General features: G+C 44.1%; 1 protein-coding gene and 1 long non-coding RNA gene across 5 annotated transcripts in view; one reads left to right on the top strand and one right to left on the bottom strand.

Moving 5' to 3' along the window:
* WIPF1 (WAS/WASL interacting protein family member 1) overlaps positions 1 to 11,099 on the bottom strand; it is a 117,807-nt gene extending 106,708 nt beyond the window's left edge. Inside the window, exon 1 of the mRNA XM_045800321.2 lies at positions 10,941 to 11,099. The gene's annotated coding sequence lies outside the window, so the exon portion shown is untranslated. The remainder of the gene's footprint in view (positions 1 to 10,940) is intronic.
* A 49-nt stretch (positions 11,100 to 11,148) lies between these two features.
* Positions 11,149 to 13,588, top strand: part of LOC148110762 (uncharacterized) — a 66,134-nt gene continuing 63,694 nt past the window's right edge. For all 4 annotated transcript variants that reach the window (XR_015724196.1, XR_015724195.1, XR_015724193.1 and 1 more), the window contains exons 1-2: positions 11,149 to 11,391; positions 11,825 to 11,923. This is a non-coding gene — a long non-coding RNA (uncharacterized LOC148110762). The remainder of the gene's footprint in view (positions 11,392 to 11,824; positions 11,924 to 13,588) is intronic.

Genomic DNA, 13,588 nt, shown 5'->3' on the forward strand with positions numbered 1-13,588 from the left:
GTGAAAGGGAAGGTAGAGCGGAGGGGCCGTGTGCCCTCAGGTACCAGCATAGGGGGTCCCCAAGAAGATGGGAACATTTGCAAATCCCAGTGCTAAGGCTATGGTATATAGCAAGAGAAAAACCTGCCAATTTCCCCGGGGCACTATTCTCTCTCACTATTCACCACTCACTGGCTAAAACCTAATGCAGCTGCCCACCCAGGTTAGCCCTACAGAAGGCCAACCATGCACTAGGAACCCAGTTCCACCTTAGGATTGTGGCTAGTTGGGGCCAGTGGATTTCTGACCTTGAGAATGACTTGTATTTTTAAGGGGTGGAGAGTTCAGGGTCCCTCAGGGCTGCGCCACACACACAGAGACTTGGGGTCTGGAGATTTCCCCATTCTTATCAGACCTCCTGAGTAAGACTGACCTCAAGAACCAGACGAACAGGGCTGCGTTCTGTGAGCCCGCTCAACTCTTGTGGACCTCTGGGGCTCTGCACAAGGACACAGCACCCCAAGAAGCTACTCTGGCTGTGTCAGATTAGGACTGCAGCCCTGGTCTCTCTTGGGAACTCATGTCCTCTGCCCAATTTAGCTCCCGCTAGTCAGACATGTCAGTTTGCCTCTCTGGTCCATGGCGTTTTCCCAGCACGGGGCCCTTGGCTTATTGCAGCTCTGGAAGTTTGGCAGAACACACGAACTTATCTTTCGGGAGACTCTGATCTGGACAATTCAGCCTCATTCAGGAGACTCCGTCCTTCGAGGGTAGGACGCTGATGTGCCCTTTTTTAAAAACAGGACACCCTTTTCTGAAGCATCTGAGCCTTTAAAACACTAACATTAAAAACAGAGTAAACATTAAGGCAGATATCAAGGACTCACAGGACTCCTTCAGTTTCAGTTCCAACTTCTGCTGCCCAGACAGTCTTTTTTGCCATCTGCGTCAGGTTAGCTACAAAGCACTGTTATTAGTCCGGGCTACACAATGTTGGCCCGACGCAGCCAAATACAAGAAATTCTGCTGATTGATTTAGTTATTCTGTTCATATAAACGAATCCAGTTGTACAGATGTTTCTGATTAACCAATGTACTGTTGGAGTTATATACAAATAATTTTATAACGAACTCAGCAACTATAAGAACAGGAGAAGTGGAATCTAGTCCCACCTCCCAGGAAAACAAGCAGGAACAACTGTGCAGGGCATTCAACAACGCTCCAGGTTTAAATTCCTATCTGCTGTGATTCACTTTTTCCTCTCGATGTAACCCAGTAGAACTTACAACTAACGCTCTCAAAGAACCTTTGTCTTCAGGCTTCTGGACTCAAGAGGGAAACCCAGTTAGCTCTGCAAGCTTAGAGGTCCTTTAAAATTTCACATCTTTGTGTTTTATAAATTTCTGTTTTTATTAAAACTTTTGTATTTCCTGAGACAATTTCTTAAATAATATACTTTCAGAAGGAGAAAACTGGGACTGAGAAGTCTCTATTATAAAGAGAAATCAAGTGTTTTGTTTCATTTCAATACAGAACGATTAAGTTCAATGAGCTTAGGCGCAAGGTTTTCTCTTCTAGCCCTAGAAGACAACTCGAATGAACTTTGGAAAATGAAGGAAAAGGCAAGACATGAATAATTCAAATGAATGTGTTTTTTTTTAAGTAAAGATAGTGACAAGTACTCCCTAATGAAATCATGTGAAACAAAACAGGAAAAAGGATTAGAAAGTTTATACTTCTAAAACAAATTATGCTGGCAAGGATATGGGGAAACAGATATTTTCAAATAGTGTTAGTGAAACCGTGAATTACTACAACTTTTGGAAAGTAACACCACTTTGGGGACTCTGACAGACAAAAATAAAAGCTTCTGTATGTGAGCATGTTGAAATTAATGTACGTGGATGTTCAGAGAAAAACGTTGCTGTAGCACAAAACTTGAAACAACCTGAATGGTTAAATTACGGAACACTAAGCAGCCATGATATAAATGAGTTTATTATTTTTTAACCTTTTAGTTTTTTTTAAATGAGGTTTTTAATTTGGAGAGAATGTCTATGATGTCTTATTTTGTTAAAAAAAAATCTGTGGATCTCGAAAAGATATCTGCACTCCCATGTTCATTCACAATTGTCCAGATAAGGAAACAAGCTAAGTGTCCATTGGTAGGTGAATGGATAATGATGTGGTGTTTATACACAATGGAGTATTTATTATTCAGCCAAGAGAAAGAAGGACATCCTACCATTTGTGACAACACGGATGGACCTTGAAGGTATTATGCTAAGTGAAATAAATCAAACCGAGAAGGACAAATGCCATTACAATCTTGCTTATATGTGGAATCTAAAAAAGCCAAACTTGTAGAAACAGAGAGTAGAGTGGTGGTTACCAGGAACTGGGGATGGGGGAAGTGGGGAGATGTTGGTCAAAGGGTACAAACCTGCAATTAGATGAGTAAGTTCTAGGAATCTAATGCATAGCATTGTAACTATAGCTAACAATAGTGGAATTATAACACCTGAAATTATATACTTGAAATCTTAAATGTTCTCGCTATAAAAGAGCAATGATAATAACATAACAGTGTTGGAGGGGTTAAAGCTACGGTGGTAATCATATTACAACGTATAACTGTATCGAACAGCACACTGCATACCTTACATTTACACAGTGTTATATCTCAACTGCATCTCAAAAAAATCTTGTGGCCTAATGTGTATGTTTCTCTTTTTAATAGAAAAAAATATGGGCATTTGTGTTTGTATATAGTTATATAAGCAAAGAGAAAGCTGAGGAAGGGTGCAGCCTGAGCTGAGAATACTGACTACCTTCAAGAGTTGGAATTTGAGAGTGATAAGAGAAAAATTATTAACTTTTTCTTTACACACTTCTCCCTTTTTTGTCTTCTTTATAGCAACCACATAATACTTTTGTAATCTGAACAAGGTGAAAACTACAATTTAATTTTTAAAAAGTGACAGAGTCATATTTTCAACAAAAATAAAGAGGCAAAGACTGAATTACAAAGACTAATATTTGGTCTGGTGGGTTCTTCTTAGCTCTATGAGACATAAGGTTTCATCACAGCAAAGTAGAGATGATACACACAGAACCTCCAAACGAAAAGGAATTTTTTGGTTAAAATAATACCATAATAACTATCACACAGACCTTTAATCGACTGAGAATTTTTTCCCTTTACTTCTCCCAGTTCCTCATCAAAAAAGAAGAATTAAGGGGGAGAGATGTTTATTTAATTCATGAGGTTCTAGCTCCAACATTTTATAAAATGTCACTCATGACTTGCCTTAATTTTAACAATAATCTAATTTCTGAATTTATCTCAAATAAAATGTGAGGCTTTTTTTTTTTAAACAGAGCTAAAATTCTCGGGAAAAAAACAGTGTGAAATTTTACTCACAAAACCTGATTTTTAAACTGATGCTTTGGGTTATTTCCTAACCCACACATGGTAAATTCTGGCTCTAATACATAAGAATAGAAACTGCTTAAAGTAAACTGCTATACTACTTTTTAAAAAGGTTTTAAAAGGCCTTCCACTACTTTGCCTTTTTCTCAGCCCTCAAAAACTGAATTAGAATTTCAGTACCATCTGAAATCTTGTCTTAGTGTCCCTCCACCTGCCTTCTGGGATCTGGGAAAGCAAAGGGCTTACTTGGTCTTCTCTCATTCTCCCTCCCCACCCCTTTGTCTCTCAAATGCATCACCAGGGTCCTTCCTGAAAGTCCCTCCCTCAGCACATACATGTGCTGTTTATGACAGGGCTGTTCAAGAACAGCCCATTTTTTTCCTCTTCCATCTCAGGCCGATCTGACTGTCTCCATTATCTAAATATCCATCCTCCATAACACAAGACTACTGTGGTTAAGACACTGATCTCACTGTTTACATTTTCAGAGAAAAAATAGCTAGGGTACATGTTTTCTTAAGATCTTCTCTAACGTCTGAAGGTTTTCTACTTTCAAAATCTACTCTGCTGGGGGAGGGGAGGGTTTCCTAAAATATTACTTGGTAACATGTTCAACATTTCAACATTGCATCACTCTAAGATGTGGCCAGATTTCTCTCTCGGTCCTTCTCAGGCCTAAATTCTTCAGCCAACAGACACAATCTCCTGCATATGTCTACAGAAAAATGCACGGAAGGTTTCAGAAATGGGCTGGGGAGATACAAGTGGTTGAAAAGCAAGAAATTCAACCAACTGCCCATTTGGTCTGTGTATGTCAACTTAATGACTACATTTATTCTGTCAGTGAATGACTGGTTGTTTGACTTGATTCAAGGGATTAATTGTTTGGGCATCATTAGCAAGAGCCAACAGGTGAGCTGATGGTCAATGAACTGGCAGTACAAACCCTAATGCGTGACTGTGGACAACCAACAATGTACCAATCGTGTTATATATATCTTGCTACAGCAGAATGCTGTGCAGCTGTTAAGAATATAGTAGTATTGGATCTCTTGGCTGACTCAGTCTGAAGACTGTGTGATTCTTGATCTCAGGGCTATGAGTTCAAGCCCCACGTTGGGTGTAGAGATTATGTAAAAATAAAATATTAAAAAAAAGAATATAGTACTAGTATGTCCAAGAAATACCAAAAGGTAAAACAAGCAAAATGCAAACAATATCCACATAACACAGTCTTAAATATGTAAGTAGATGGTGGGAGGTAGAAGAAGGAGAATAGGAGAAATGTAAACAGCTGTGTTTCGCTGTTATAATGAGGTAAGGTGTACATATTACACATATATAAAGTAATCAAGTATTGCTTATGAGAGAAAAAATATATATACTTAAATAATGTAAACATATATAGATATATATTAAATGGAGTATGTATTGCCTATGTAAGAAAACAGAAAATAAACAAAAATAAATTTTTAGGTTGTAATGGACTCCACTGGCCCAGGAAACTAGATGGCTCTAAATTTTCCATTTTATTCACCATTTCCTTTCTCTTGCAGACACCTCTTATCTGAGAGGACTATTTATCCCCCAAATAAAAAGAAATTTGTGGTAGTTTACAGGGAGGTTGGCAGCCTGTGATTTTGCTTAAACTTCTTTATCAGGTTGTGTATCACCTCTTAGTCCAAAGACAAAGACAGAAAATCCGTGGGTGGAAGAATACCAACGCTCATTGATGTGGAAGTGACCCAGATACAGGTATTAGACCAGCAAATGTCACTTCTTAGGTTTTACAGTAATTCCCACCTTCCCCATGAGAATTTAAAATTCTATTCCTTTATTACTGGATTATTATTACTGTTCAATTCAGAAGACATAAAAACATAACAGCATTTAAAGCTAATTATGTATATGAATAAAAAATAATGTCATAGGATACATACCAATCATGGTGAAGGACTACTCTTAAGACGAAATTTGTTTCTTAGCATCTTCAGAAAACAGATAATCTTCAGTAAAACATCAAGGTCTACTTTTCCTCCATGAAAAATTTACTCATCTCAAATCTTACAACCAGAGTGGCAGAAATAAACCACCATTCAACAAACATTAACTGAAAACCTACTATGCCAGAACCTACTATTTCTGAGAGAATAGAAAATGATTTTTTTAAGAGTTACGCCCTGAAAGTTTACAGTCTAGTGGGGGAAGAGAGACACATGTGTGACTGCAATACAGGACGGAGTGGATTCCAAGCCACAGGTGAGGCCCAAACAAACAGCTACAGGAATTCACTAGAAGAGGCAGGAATCAGCTCATGGCTTGTGTTAAGAAAAATGTTTTCACAATGTGAACCATGTTTATCGAAGCTATTAAACCAGTGAAATTTGTAGGTGATTGGGTCTCTTCATTATTTTAGGATTGTCTCCTTTTATTGACTGTTAGCAAAGTTTATTATTTTTCTTGGTAACAACTATTTGTGGCCAACTTGAGAAATCTATAGGATTCAACATCAGGTGAAGAGACGGGGCAGTGTGGAGAAGAGATGGTAATGCAAAAGCATACTGCTGGGAATGGAAAAGAATAGTTAAGCTGGAGCCCACAACATGCAAAGTAGTATATAATCAATGAAGGTGAAATTAAGGGTCAAAAGTGCAGAGTTTGGAATCAGAATTGTGTAGGTCTGAATACACGCTCTGTCACTAGCTGTATGACCTTGGGCAAGTTACCTAACTTCTCTCAGTCCCAGTTCCACATATCTAAGCAGAACCTACCTCACAGGGTTGTGATTCAATTAAATGACACATAATAAGTGGTAACATTAAAGAAAGCAAGTGAAAGAGGGAGGGAGAAGGGAAAGAAGACAGGAAGGAAGAAAGGAAGGAAGGAGAGATTTTTTTAAAGTCTGGGCCAGATCATAGAAAGCTTTGAATAATTTGATTCCCTTAATATAAGTAAGCGATAAAAGAAAATTAAAAAGAAGAAATTGTGTTATACTGGAAAGATGGCTTACTAGAAAAGAAAAAAATATATCCATAGCAAGTAATGCTAAAATGTTCTATAACAGCACAGCAACATGTTTTTACAATATGAACTATGTTTACTGAAGCTTCTAAACTAATGAAAATTGTAGGTAATTGTGTCTCCTGTCTTGTATTAGCTAAGTTCCTCTTTTACTGAGTATTGGCAAAGCCTATTTTTGACTTCTCAGCAAGTATTTATGACTGATCTGAAGACTAATGCTGAGCACGCTTCCCAGGAATCAGTTTCCTGATCCTGGGCCAAAGGAAAACACAAAAGCAGGGGCACCCCCACTCCATGGGCTTAGGTGCTATACCTGTGACCAAAGCAGCCGAGCCTGGGCAGGCAGTCAATCCACTGGTCAGCCCCACACTGGGGCTGGCCACCATGACTGTCACAACATGCCACTTCTTGGTGCCAACGGGCCATGGTACAGCTTGTCTTGTGTTCGCTTTTCCACCCTTTCTCTGCCCTGATAACCTCAGCAGAGTAGGCCTGATTGTGTGAGTAGATCACAGGCTGGTCGCCTCCAAATACTGAGGTTCTTCTCTGAGATTCCTCCTTCTCCAGCTGTTAAGAGAATACACCTGGTGATGGGGCGAAACACTCCAGACCCAGACCACTAAGGGATTATCATATGTTAATTTACACAAAAGGCTGTTCCTAAATTTAGGCTCTTCTTGAATTTCCATTTGAAAAGACGAATACCAACAATGTTTGGTATATACTAACTTTGATAAGAGGAATAATAATGGCCCACAAACACCAAGCAGCAGCACCGTCCTGGATATTCTGCTAAGCATCCATGACTTCATCGGACCCTCACAACCCTGCAGCAAGAGGTAGTTACTCTCATTTTAAAGGCAAAGAAACAGAGGTCAAAGAACTTGCACAAGACAGAAATGGGACGGGAAGCAAGATCTGCCCAACTTCCTGACCCATGTTTTCACGTTTAGGGGACTCTGCACCTGGTAGCACATCAGTAATCCCTGGGGGGGGGGGGGCATGGTTCTCAGGTAATAGATTTCTGGGCCTCACACAGAATTATAGAACCAAGCCTTTATAAGCTTCTAGTCACAGCCATGGCTAAGGACCAGCATACTTCACTACGAGTCAAAGTGTGTTAAACAGAACAGCATTACTCAACTAACTGAAGGTATTCTGGGGGCTTCGGTGTGACCAGAGTTTTTAACTTTTCCAAAGTACTCAAGAGCCAGAATTATTTTGACCTGACAGTAACCCCTACAGGGTGAGGAACAATTGACAAATGTTGGGCTGGGTGATATAATGAGGCCGAGGGAGGAAGTATCCATCGCTGGCAGGCAGCTGGGACCAGAACTGTTCCTCACTGGAGCAGGGAAGGTGGGACGCAGCGTGAACGGGCCTATTACTCCTATGCCTCGCCCCTAGTGCATACCTCATAAATACTTGTTAAATGGACAAATGAGTGAAGGACTGACTCCCTCCAGCTGGAAGTAATTTTACTCTCCTCTAAATTCCTTGCATTTGATCTGTATCTTTTTTACTTTTCTTACCATTTTCTGCCTTACATTCCACTGTTTGAAACTTGTCTCATCCCTACCAAAAGGTAAGTGATCAGGGGCAAACTCCCATCTCTTTCTGAGCAACGCCTCCCACTCTGCCACAGCACAGGGCACAGCAGCGACCCCTGGCCGGGACCCTCCATGTCAAATGAGTATCTGGCTGGAGTCCAACTGAGACCTGCTTCACAGATGCGGGCCCTGGCTATTCTCAAGGCTACGCCTACCAACTTTCCAACACTTGGCCTAACTCTGGACTGCTGGGACGCAGGGGCAGAGAGACCTCTGCATGGAAATCATAACAGAATTTGGTAGACCTCTTTGCAGGGCAGGTTTCAGGAAGACCATGGCTCCGGGAGATAGAATCCTGAATATGAGATACTTAAAAACAAACGGGTTATAGCAGCAAATAAAAGGTGCTTTTCTTTAGTTTTGTTCTCCTGATGCGCACTGCAGAAACCATCTATTTCCTAAAATTACAACCATAGTGAGGAACACCCTAAAATATCAGACACAGTGACACAGACTCAGGAATGAACTCTTCCCACAAAAGGAAGCTCAGTCCTGGCCAGAGCACCTGAGACAGGCAATCTGATAAGGGCAGACCAACTTCTCTTCACTCACCACCTCCTCCCCCTCCCCACTTCAGCTCTTTATTGCTCTTTTATCTGGATGCCACACATTGCATGGTATCTGGGTGGCCCTCTGATGCCTTATGCTGTGCTGCTTTTTGCTGTTTTGAACTCCATCACCCCACCTGATCCTCACACCATGTGATGGTCAGAAAGCAAACGTTGTCGACCCCATTTCTTGCATGAGATAAATGAGTCTCAAGCTCTATGATATGCCTAACGGCACAAGAAAGTGGTTGAGGGGCACCTGGGTGGCTCAGTCGTTAAGCGTCTGCCTTCGGCTCAGGTCATGATCCCAGGGGCCTGGGATCGAGCCCTGCATCGGGCTCCCTATTCAGCGGGAAGCCTGCTTCTCCCTCTCCCTCTGCCCCTGCTTGTGTTCCCTTTCTTGCTGTCTCTCTCTCTTCAAACAAATAAATAAATAAATCTTTTAAAAAAAAAAAAAAGAAAAGTGATTGAACACCCACTAGAGACTTAGAAAGTGGTTGAATGCCCACTAGAGACTTATCTTAATTAATGTGAACCAACAAATAGAGGAAGGCATGAATCTCTCTAGTTGGAAGTAATCTCATTGTAAATATCCCACAATTTGATCTTACCTTGCTTACAAATCCGTTTGCTCTACATCACACAAACCCAAAACTGCTGTTTTGTTTTTTAATTAGGCTCTGTGCCCAGTGTGGAGCCCCACACAGGGCTCGAACTCAGGACCTCAGGATGGTGAGATCCAGACCTGAGCCAATATCAAGAGTTGGACACTGAACTTCATGAATGAGCCACCCAGGTGCCCCACAAACCCCAAAGAGTTCCTAGAGAGTCAAAGTGATGGCATGGTTGGGTAGGTCCCAAGAAGAAGGTGACGGGACTAAAATGTTTAATAACATCTGCAGAGTCTAGTCTGCACGCTTTCATTAACAGGTAATGGGCTCCTACAGATGGGCGCGGGGTTGGTTCCTAAGAAACTCAACCTTATGGGGATGACAGGCAGGAAAAAAGATACACAGCAAGAGTGGAAGGCAGCGTTGTAAGCACTGTAAGGAGGGGTTAAGATGCAACATGCTCATGGCATATGGAGCTCTCTCATCTCAAAAAGTCAAAAGGTGATTTATACAAACTAAAGCAAAAAGCAAAAAACGTCCCTATAGTTCTTTTATCCGTTATAACAAAAGGCATTTTTGAAGAGGAAAAATATGCCAATGACTCCAAGTGAAGCTACAGTATTGTTTTGAAATTGCCTTGGGAAACTGGCAAAAGAAAACCTACCCAGGGCGGGACTGTGTCCAGGGGCTCCGTGGCTGAATCGCCTGGAGTCTGGGGCTGTACAGGGCCAGAGATTAGGGGTGGGGTCCAGTAATTATCCAGGGGACAGCAGTGACACGTAATTTTCAGAAGAAGGGACTAAGTCCACCCAGTAACTGCTAACAACTTGAGAGGCTTCCCCGAGAACTGAGATAAGACCAGGAGCCCGTGGCCCAAGAGGGAATATTCCTCTGGGATAACGCAGGACCAGAAGACCCAGCAGACAGACACACCCTTTGTCAATCTCAAAGAGTTGAAACTCTAACTAAGCACCGGTTGAAGACTTGGGTCGCCTCGACTGGGTCAGCTGCTTTCTTTTAAGCTTGCAACTTTCTTCAACAGTTCTTTTTTGGAAAAAAAAAAAAATGTGTTAGTAGAAAAAGGTAGGGGGAATGAGACTGAAGTGAGGCTGCCCGGAAAGTTCGGGAAAGGCCCTGGGGTGGGGGGAAAAGCGCTGACGGGGACTGGAAGTGCCTCGAAGGTCAACGCGCACATCTATCGCGCGCGTCTACACCACAGAGCGAGCAGCAATCTGCAGGCGGGAGCCTAGTTTGGGAAGCCGAGCTGCGGGATGGGCTCGATTCCTCCAGCGAAGAAAGCGAGTCGGTTACTGGGCAAGAACTGCCCCGGGGATGCCCAAAAGTCCCCATCCGTCCGAGCTAGGGGGTGTAGACGCGGCTCCAGAGCATACCCGCGAAGCCCCTGCTCCGGGGAACTACGGCGGCAGCGGGTCCCGAGTCTCCCGCGCGGCCCCGGGGTCCGCAGAGCCCAGGCGGGAGGCGCCCGCGTCCGGAGCCCCGCGGTCCGCGGCCCCTTCCCCCCACTCCGCCCCTCCCGAGGCCGCGCGTTCGCGCCCACCGCCCGCCGCCGACGCAGCCCCGACGTCCCCGGGCGCCCCCGCCCGCGGCCGCACGTCGCTCCCCACCCCGCATTCGAGCCCTGCCCCTCCCCGGCGGCCGCGGGGGTCTCCCCGGGCGCCGCCCTGAGCCCCCGGGCCCCGGTCGCGCCCGAAGCGGCGGCGGCGCCCCGTCTCTTACCGCGCAGCGGCTCCGGGCGACTCCAGGGCCCCGCGGCGCGCCGGGCATTTTTTTCTGGGAAACTTCTCCCGGGTCTGTGGGGCTGAGCCGGCCGGGCAGGAAAAGCGCTCAGCGCCGGGAGGCTGCGACCATCCGGGAACTTCGCGGAGATGTAAACCCTCCCCCTCGGCTCCCCGTCCCCCCCCCCCCGCCCCCGCCCTGCGGCCCCGCCACATGTGGACGCGCCGCGAGGCCGCCGCCGGCCCTTCGCCCTCTCCTCCGGGCGCTGCGCCCGCCCCGCCTGCCTCCGAGGCTCTGCGCCCCGCAGCCTCGGGTCCCCCAGGGGAGCGTGGCGAGAGTGGAGTGCTGGGAGGCTGGGGCTCTTGGGTTCCTCCGTCCCCTTCCTTGCGCGGTGAAGGCACGCGGCCGTGGGGTCCAGGACGAGCGTCTGCAGAGGAGCGGGATCTGGAAGGTGTGTACACCCGAGGGCCCTTCCCCAAACTGCATCCTCTGCAGCTTGCCGCCGCTGGGGCGCCTGCTCCCCCAGCCGAGGGAAAGCTTTTTCCCATTGCCCTCTCTTCTGTTCTCAAAAGAGGGAGTCCAGCTTTGAGACACCTTTAATTCAAATTCGTTTTTAAAATGAACTTCCGAGTGGAGTGGAACCCACGGAAGCCCACGTGCATGGCATCTGTTTCCCCGTCCACTGTGTGGGGACAACAGTGCCGCCCTTCCCGGGGGGAGATGCCATTCCTCCCTACAAAAGGGGTGGGGTTCTTTGAGTAGTTTTGCCTCTAGTGGGGACGGATCTGTCAGCCACCCACGTCCTCAGATACCACACGATCACGGCAAACATTTGGAGAAAGGGAAGGTTCTACTCCATTGCCAAAGCTAACTCTCATTACCAGGCTCGGACCAGCTCTGAAAGCCCCAGGACCCAAAGAAAAGTTAACACTCACCAAGACGACACAGATACTAGAACGTATGCGTTTGAAAACAACAGCAAGGTATGATATAATAACCACTAAATCATATGCTAAACTTCTAAGGTTATCTGTCCCTTTGAACAAAAGCAGAAAAGGCTGAATGTGTGCACTAGAGCATTGATGTCCTAGGCTGAGGAGATAGTTCATCCGTGACTTCAAGTTGTCTCTTCCTGTATCATTCCCGTGTGCACATTGATATCCTGAGGTACTCACAACAGGAACAACAGCCCTTCTGGAAAAAGGTTAAGTAATGTGTAAACCGTTCCAGTCGACAAACTTTTGTTAGATGCACCCAGCTTTTTAAGGTTTATTATATAGTTGCTTTTTTAAAAAGCCATTTTATGGTAGTATGCCCATGTTGTGTTTTATATAAAACGAAGACAAGCGATTTCACATGTCAACATATTATTCCAGACTTGATAACATATTGATAGCTCTTATCACAGTGTGGTGTGGAAGTTAAGCTTAGGAGCTGCCCGGTTTCCTTGCTAGGTCTCTGAGCCTTATTTTTTGCTTCTAACAGGCATAACAGTAGTTCTTACCTCCTAGGAGTGTTGTAAAGATTAAACGTGATAATCCCTCTGAAGGTGAGCGGAGTAGTGGCACACAGGCAGAACAGGAGTCTGGTCTTTGGTTCCCCAAAGTTCAGCAGAGTTCCTGGGACCTTGTAGGGAATCGATTAAATACTTGCTGGGAAAGAACCCTCTTGAGTTTATGTCTTTAAAAAATCCACACATGTTTTAGCATTTGTATACACAAAAGGAAATGAGGAAGATAATATACATGCTCCCGCCCATCATTTCATCATTGGAAGCCCAAAATAAACGGGAAGCTGAATTGTCCGCTGTTTTAAATCACCCATGAGGCCAGTGATCAGCTGTACACAATGCCTCTGGCTCTCTCTCCTCAGACCCCAACATGTCTCTCAATAAAGTCAAAACCTAATATTTTATCAATGGTAATTTTCTAGTTTCAATAAGTGGGCTGTAGTTATGTAAAATGGTAACATTTGGGGAAGATGAGTAAAGAGTATCTGGAAACATTTTTTACAGTTTTTGCAAATTACTTGTAAATTTGAAATAATTTGAAGCTGAAAAAGTTTTTAAAAATTTTTTAATTAAAAAAATGAAAACCTAGGGGCGCCTGGGTGGCACAGCGGTTAAGCATCTGCCTTCGGCTCAGGGCGTGATCCCGGCGTTATGGGATCGAGCCCCACATCAGGCTCTTCCGCTATGAGCCTGCTTCTTCCTCTCCCACTCCCCCTGCTTGTGTTCCCTCTCTGGCTGGCTGTCTCTATCTCTGTCGAATGAATAAATAAAATCTTTAAAAAAAAAAATGAAAACCTAAAATTCTATCACAGATACACTCTTCCCTTGGATAATGCCAAATTATAGCTTAAAATGAAGGTACTGAAGTTACTAGCAGGCTGAAGTACTATGCTAAACCTTTGCCGTCGTGTGCACTTGATTTAATGAGTTAATAAGAAAAAATGGTTCATTGAATGCTGTTTGAAGATGAAGGTAGGCTAGAAATGTTGCCGTGATACTGGGAAATAAGGAGAAGGGAGAGAGAGGAGGACATTGAGATTGACAAAGACAAGTTTACCAGAGCAGAATATTATTAAATACATATATTTGCTTACCATTTCATAAGCTACCATTTTGGGAACTCTAAACTAGGCTGTGG

The sequence above is a fragment of the Ursus americanus genome, chromosome 1 (assembly GCF_024610735.1).
Source record: "Ursus americanus isolate L20-20 chromosome 1, mUrsAme1.1.p, whole genome shotgun sequence".
Classification (NCBI taxonomy): domain Eukaryota; kingdom Metazoa; phylum Chordata; class Mammalia; order Carnivora; family Ursidae; genus Ursus; species Ursus americanus.